The sequence below is a fragment of the Fukomys damarensis genome, unplaced genomic scaffold (genome assembly GCF_012274545.1).
Source record: "Fukomys damarensis isolate Sample0158 unplaced genomic scaffold, DMR_v1.0_HiC HiC_scaffold_33, whole genome shotgun sequence".
Taxonomy (NCBI): Eukaryota; Metazoa; Chordata; class Mammalia; order Rodentia; family Bathyergidae; genus Fukomys; species Fukomys damarensis.
The window spans coordinates 49614931-49622959 of record NW_022900945.1 but is presented as its reverse complement, the minus strand read 5'-3'; the positions used below and the strand labels follow the sequence as shown (position 1 = coordinate 49622959).

Below are 8029 nucleotides of genomic sequence, written 5' to 3'. Positions count from 1 at the left end.
CAGAAGTCTTTGAAAAAACAGAAAAGAAAATGATATAAAATCATTCCTCAAATAAAACTTTGAGGGTGGGCGGCCGTTGCGGCGTTGTGAAGTCTGCGGGCGCTGGCAAACTGAGTCCAGGATGGAGAGTGGCTGTGCCTGACAGCACGTCTGAGGCGAGCTGGGGTTGGGTAGAGTAGGGGGCGGTAATCGAGGGTGGTGGGAGAAGGAGGAGGTGGCGAATCACTTTTAAATGGCGCCCAAACAGGACAGAAGCCCAAGTTCCAGGAAGGTGAACGAGTACTGTGCTCTCATGGGCCTCTTCGTTATGAAGCGGTGTGCGTAAAGGTCGCCCTGAAGGACAAACAAGTGAAATTCTTCATCAGGTACAGTGGTTGGAATAAAAATTGGGATGAATGGGTTCCAGAAAGCAGAGTACTCCAACATGTGGACACCCTTCTGCGGAAACCGCGAGAGCTTCAAAAAAGCCAATCAGAAGCAATATCAGAGGGAAAGATGAGAGGGGCTGCTCCGGGAAATGGAGACACCTGGCCTGCCACAGAAAAATGCTGAAGTGAAAACAAACAAAAAAAGGCCCCTGGTAACGGAGATGGTGGCTGTACCTGTGAGACACCCCAGCTTCCTTGGAAGAAGAGGGCCCGGGTAGATCCTGCTGTTGAAAATGAAGAAACATTTATGAACAGAGTTGAAGTTAAAGTCAAGATCCCCGAGGAGCTAAAACCGTGGCTTGTTGATGACTGAGACTTAATTACCAGACTGAAACAGCACTTTTACCTTCTTCCTGCCAAGAAGAATGTGGATTCCACTCTGGAGGACTGTGAAAATTATAAGAAATCTCGCGGAAACACAGATAACCGGGAGTACGCTGTTAATGAGGTTGTAGCAGGGATAAAGAAAAACTTCAACGTGATGCCGGGCACTCACCTTCTCTACAAATCTGAGAGACTGCAGTACGCTGAGATCCTTGCTGATCGCCCTGATGCAACCATGTCCCGGGTTGCTTTACTACTAAATTATCTTCATGATTTGAAGTATCTGGCAAAGAACTCAGCAACTTTGTTTAGTGCCGGTGATCATGAAGTGGCCCCACCTGTGTCCCATCAGAAGCAGTGCGAGGCGCTCTCACCTGTGTTTGGATCGCTGTCAATGCGTTTTTGTTCCTAGTCCTTCCCTTGTACAAATGAAGTACTTTGAAGATGTTAGTGTGTAACAGAGTTGATGTTTGTTTTGACTTTAAACAGAAAATAAAAGGGGTTACAGCTCCTTTTTTTCTTTTTCCTTTTCATTTCAAAGTTGCTGCCAGTGAACTCAGTGATGGACAACAGAGAGACGTGGTGTAGAGTGTTTCATTGCCTCTTTGACAAAGCCGCTTTTGAGTGCTGGTGGTTCTCTTACTTTGATGCTACGCGCTTTTATAATACGTGTTAATGCTATGTGACACGATGCTCTGATTCCTAGTGTCAAAGGTCCAACTCAGTGTGTATAACTGAACACACTCAGGCATTTGTGCTCTTTTTTTAATGGTGCTTAATGAGCCTTTTCTTTGCAAGTCGTCCTTGTTCCCTAGGCATTTTATCTTTGCTCAAATTGTTGAAGAATGGTGAATTGTTTCATGGTTTTTGCATTTGTGTCTAATGCACATTTTAACATGAGAGGCGCAATGCATCATGTAGCCACCGTATTCTGGAAAAGTCAATCTTTTAGGAATTGTTTTTCAGATCTTCAATACATTTTTTCTTTAAATTTCAAAAAATAAAACTTTCAATATTTACTTCTTATTTGAAAAGAAAATTTCTGTATTTTTATGCACAAGATGAGGTATCTTTTTGGCATTCAAAATTAAAGGCCTGAAAACATTCAAGGATTGAATCATTTTTTAGAACTGAATGTAAATAATAGCAATTTCTTTCCTGTCTTTCCTGTTTTGCTTGAAGAGGTTAGAAAGCAGAACAAATGGAGTGTTTCTCTGGGAACTTTGGGGGAAAGGTAAGGAGGAAATGAATTTTTTGTTCATAAATCAAGGGAGGTTGGAGGTGGTTGAAGTTTGAAGTTTGCCCTGGGCCTCTGTTTAGCCACATCTGTGTTTTCAAGCATAAAACGTACCTTCCTGTTCCTCCTCAGTTTGGGCTGGACTCAGTTTGGAGTGTGTTGTACTACTCCATTCTCACCTATGAGTCTCAGGAGTGACTCAGATACTCCAGAAAGTGCTCAATTTTAAAAATCTGATATTTATTAAGCTCTTCCTGTGTACCAAGCACTATGCTAAACTCTGCATTGATTATTTAACATTCACAACTTCCCTATGAACGACGTACACTTTGTTCCTGGTTTTATTAGATGGAAAGTACAGAATTTACGAGGCTAAATATCTACCTCAAAGCTCCCCAGCTATCAGTACCAGCAGCCAGTGAGAAGCTGAGTCTCTGATGCCATAGCCCTTGGACCAACAACCACGCTCATCTGCTCCTCTAAAAATCTATTATTTTGGTTAGAAGTGAGGTTGGAAATCATCCACTCCGATCCCATTCTTCTAAAGACAAGGAAACTGAAGCCCAGAGAAGAATACTGATTCTCCCATATATGAGTTATCTTATGGAGAAGAACTGGGATTTTGGGGCGGGGAGCTCCCCTATCCAAATTTTTAAAACACCTATAGCATAAGATTTACCATTTTAATTTTAAATGTACAGTTTAGTGGTATTAAGTGCATGCATATTTTTGTGCAACCATCACTATCTCTGTCTTCATAATTCTTTCATCTCATAAAACTGAAATTCTGTACCCTTAAAACATCTCCTCTTCCTTTCCCCTTCAGCATTTGCAAACTACCATTCTACTTTCTGTCTGTATAATTTCACTACCCTAAACACCTCGTATAATTAAATCATACAGTATTTGTTTTTAACCTCTAGCTTATTTCATGCGACATAATGTACTCAAAATCCAATGTGGTAGGATACTGTGGAATTTCATTTTCTTTTAATATGGAATAGCATTCCGCTGTTTGGATACAACACTTGTTTATCCATTCACCCAGTGATGGACAATTGGGTTAACTTTACATTTTAAGCCATCGTGAAAAATGCTTCTATGAATGGTAGTGCACACTTATCTCTTCAAGCCCCTAACTCCAACTCTCTTGGGTGTATATCCAGAAGAGGAATTGGTCGATCATCTAGTGTTACTGTTTGGCTCTTAAATGTTGCCCCAAGGACTATATGTGGTGATACCTGGTTCATAAGTTTCATTCTTTCCAAGGTTCTGGTCACAAACTCAATTAGATAAGAACTGAATCAAATTTAATGGTTAGGTTCATTGTTGACCTTACGGGGAAATTTGATTTGGTTCTTGTCCAATTTGGTTTTCAACCAGAGCGGTGGTAAGCATTAAGTTTGTGATCTGAGGTACTGCTGTACTAAAGCCCTGGTGATAGCAGAAGCCTGGTGGTTAGGTCATGGGGTGTGCCCCTGAAGGGGATATTAGGACCCTTACTCTCTTTTGCTTTCTGGAAGCCATGAGATGAACAGACCTCCTCCAACACACTCTCCTACTGCCATGATGCACTGTAACCACCAGAGGCCAAAGCAATTGGGCCAAGTGACCATGGACAGAAACTTCTGAAATCATGAGCCAAAATAAGCTTTTCTCCTTGAAGATGTGTCTCTTAGGTATTTTGTCACAGTGACAGAAAGTTAACGCGTGTGACAATTCTATTTCTAACTTTGGAGGAGCTGTCCTACTGTTTTCCACAGTGTTTACCATTTTTCATTCCCACCATTAGTGTACAGAGAGTTTGTGTGGAAACAAATCTCCATGAATGCTGAGGGACACTTGTATTTCAATATATAAATATCACGTTTTCTTTATCCATTCATCCACTGATGGACACTCAGGTTAATGTCGTATCTTATCTGATATGAATAATGTGGCAATAGCATGAGATGATAGGGATCCCTTCATCATGGGTTTTGTTTTTTAGTTTTATTTCTTTATATAGTCTAGATTCTAGTATCTTATCAGACATATAATTTGCAAATATTTGCTCCTATTATGTGGGTTGTCTTTTCATTCTGTTAATAGGCAGTTTCTAATTCTCTGTGATAAGTAATAATGCATAAAATACATATCTTATTTTTTGAATTAAAACAAAAGGCATTAAGTCTTTGTAAATAGGGGAGGGGAGGAGGGGGTGAAAGGAGGGCAGGGACAAGGGGAAAAAATGAGAACCAAGACCTGTTATGTAGAGGTACGAGATCCCAATGATAAATGTAACTGTATTGCATACCTAAAATGTACCAAGAAACTCAATTAAAAAAAACCCTACTAATGCCAAGTATTACTGAAGATTTGGATTATTTTTAACTCTCATACATTGTTGATGGGTTCATAAAATTGTCAAAGTGCTCTGAAAAACAGTTTGTCCATTTCTAAGAAATTTAGACATTAAAAGTATTCCAGCTGGGCATGGTGCTGCACGCCTGTAATCCCAGCACTCGGAAGGCTGAGAAAGGAGGATCGCTGTGAGTTCGAGACCAGCCTAGGCTACATAGTGAGTTCCAGGTCAGTCTCAACTACACAGTGAGACCCTGTCTCAAACAACCCCCCAAAAAGTATTCCATACCAGAGAAATCTCAATTCAAAGGGTGAAATGAAAACACATATTCACTAAAAAAAAGATATAAGAATATTCATAGAAGTTTTAGTCAGAAACTGGAGGTGGTCAGACTGTCTATCAAATAAAATGAAAAAAATAGAAATGAATAAAATATAACCCATGATATAAAGGAGCAAACTTCTATACTAATTCCAGCAATATTGTGAATGAATGAAATAATTAAGTTGAATGAAATAATGAGTGCATATTATTTGATTACACGCATATAAAATTGAAAAACAGGGCTGGGGATTTAGCTTAGTGGCACTGTGCCAGCCTTGCAAACACAAGGTCCTGAGTTCAATCCCCGATACCAAAAAAACAAAACAAAAAAAAAAAGAAAGAAGAAGAAGAAAGAAAATAAGAGAAATTGAAAAGCATGGCGAAACTGGTGTAGAAATTGGATTAGTTATAGCCTTTGTGCGGGTACTGACCAGGTAGAAACAGGAGGGAATATTCAAGGGTGATGGAAATGGTGTCTATCTTGATTTGGATCATCGTTACATAGGTACGTAGCTATGTCAAAACTCTCTGAGTTTAATGTTTAAAATGTACACGTTTTATTCATGCAATTTCTAATTAAAATAATATCATAAACCTTTTAAACTTATTTTTATATATGTTTAAAATTTTTATTAGTCATATTTGCAGCCTGTAATTATGACATCACGTTATGAACAGTTGGAACATGTACATAATGCACCTTGATTCTTTCTATTTCCCTTTCTCCTCCTTCCCTTTTCTCCATCACTTGGCTTCCTTCCCTTTTGCAAATGATGTATCTCCCTATTTCCTATTATTTATCTTTTATTTTTCTCTGTAAATTATTTCTACAATATGCAACATTATGAGATATTTAAGCCCATGTATCTGTAATAACACTTACCATTATTGTCTCAAGATGCTTCTATTTTCCTACAAATGACTCAAGTTTATCCTTCTTTATGGCAGAGTGGTATTCCGTGGTGTACGTAAATACCACATTTTCTTTATCTATTTATCTGTTAAACCTATAGGCTGCTTCCAAAACTTAGGTATTGTGAGTTGTGCTGCTATAAACATGGATTTGCATCTATAACTGTAATAGAAGGTTAGCAAGACCCAACAGACAAAAATAAGTGGCTATATACGATAGAAAGAAGATAATTTAAAAGACAAGAGGAGAAGAGAGGACAGGACTGAAGGAGACAGGGAAGCAGAGAAAAATTTTGAGACCATTAGAATTCTAAGTTAGATTAAAAGAAAAATAAGAGGAAGCAAGTAACCAAAACCACAGGCTGTGTCCCTTGGTTAAATAGTGCTCTCCAAGAAAGAACGTGTATTTGCAAGTTCTCAGATAATCTTGGCCATTAAAGATGTTTGTAGACATCTAATCCAGCCTTATGGCAACCCTGTGAGGTCAGCAAATAGGAGAGGCATCCTGTACAATTTAGTGCTGAAAAACATCCCTCCCTGAAGCCAGGACAAGTAATCTCCAATTACTCATAAAGCCCAAGGCTGTGTAACAGGTGGGTTGCTAAGGACATGCTACAGAAGCCTACCAGGCAAGAGAATGAGCTTTTGAGAGCTGGATGATTGAAAATTGGGGACAGACACAAACGCCAAAGAGCGAACCAGTAGGAGGTGAGGAATCCATCTGGTCAAACTGTTTCACTTTAATGGTAAAATGAAGATCTGCAGTCGCCTGGTATTTTGCTCCAGTATTAAGTAATTCCTTATGTGCATAGGACACTTCTGAGTTTGCAGAGCATTTTTTGATTGTTTAAAATGACTTTCATGTAGATTATCCTAATGGGTTTTCCCAGCAGACTGATGGAGTAGAAAAGACATCATTTCAGTTATGTGTTTGGCTAATCACAAAGTAAAATACTATTCTATTGGCCATTTTCTAAAACCACAAAATTGTACAGAGAGCGAAAGTTCTTTCCATTTGCATTCTCATTTCCTTCTCCAGGGGTCTGCAAAGTTAACTGTGATTTCATGTTTTCCTGTGTGCATGAATCAACACACAAATACCTACATAATGTATGTCTTTTCCCGAAGTAGAGTAGTCTATATGCATTAATATAACTTTCAATCAATATTATGCCATGCAATCCTGATATAAAAATACAAAAAAGGGTTTGGGTTATAGCACACTGGTAGAGGACTTGTCCAACAAATGTGAGGCCCTAGGTTCTATACACAGAGCCGCAAGAGAGCGGGTGGGGGAAGAGAGGCCCGCACAAGACCTCTATGGTAATTTATGAGAAATTCTTAGGGAAATACGGAGGAGTTTTCCAAAATAGGGGAAAGAAAAACTCAGTTTAATATTAGACAAATATGTTTTTAAATGTACTTTGGCTACATCACAATGCTTTTTACTGTTCTCTCCACTCCTTCTCTCTTTTCTCCTCCCCTTTACCTAGTTTGAATTCATTGCCAACAATCCAGAAGCTGTAGGTGCTTTCCTGCCTTACATTCTCCTGAACAACATTCTTAGGGTTTTATTTTCCACTCCAATTTTCTTACCTATTTTCCTTATCAAAGACAATCACTTCAAAAAACGAATTACACCATGCATGGTGTAGAGAGAACTGTTGTTGTTTTTGCTTTTTTAAAGGAAAAACTATTTGTAAGATGTTGCACTAAAACGTTTTATATACACATACAAAAAAATGAATTACGGTACCTACATATGTAAAGCGTATGTAAGTTTTTTAGATAAAATGCCCACTCCAGCCAGTGAAAGGCTTTAGGTGGAAATGTAGAAACTGGAAGCTAATGTGTCTTGTGGGTCTTCTAAGTGGCCAGCATTGTTCCAAGCACATCAAGATATTAAGACTGACCCAGCAAATACATTTTTAGCAGCACTTGAGTACCTGACATGCAGGTAAATGTGGACGTTCACAACTTTGTCCCTGAGAAGCAACACCTTACTGAAGGCAGTAGGACCATAAACTATGATGTCCATGTCCTCCGTGTTACTAGAGAGGAAAGGGCTGCTTTAGACAGGGATCACAAAGGAGATTAAATCTGGGTTGAGGGTTTTCGAGGATGGAGACTTTTCAGTTCCTATCATGGCGATGGACTTTGCATTGTGACTCTCGAGCAAATCAGCTGAGGCTCTCCGGCAGATAGAACGTTCCATGAATATAGGTGACATTTTCCATAGAGTAGCGGGGAAGGGGAGATGACTGCCACTTTCTCCCACTTCGGAGCTGAGTGAGTGGGGAAGAATCCTACTGCCTTCAAAACAAGATTTTCCTCAGAAGGGCTGTAAAACTTAATGAACACCTCTGCAGTGGCTCATTTCCTCTCTCCTGCTGGGAGGGTTTGCTTCAGTGCCAGGGGCTGCTGTGGCGCTTGCTGAAATAAGAAGAGCTCGCGGTCAAT

At 39.4% G+C, this 8029-nt stretch overlaps 1 pseudogene; it reads left to right on the top strand.

Moving 5' to 3' along the window:
• Window positions 1–232: 232 nt before the first annotated feature.
• Window positions 233–1164, top strand: LOC104875826 (annotated as a pseudogene).
• The last annotated feature ends 6865 nt before the right edge of the window (window positions 1165–8029 follow it).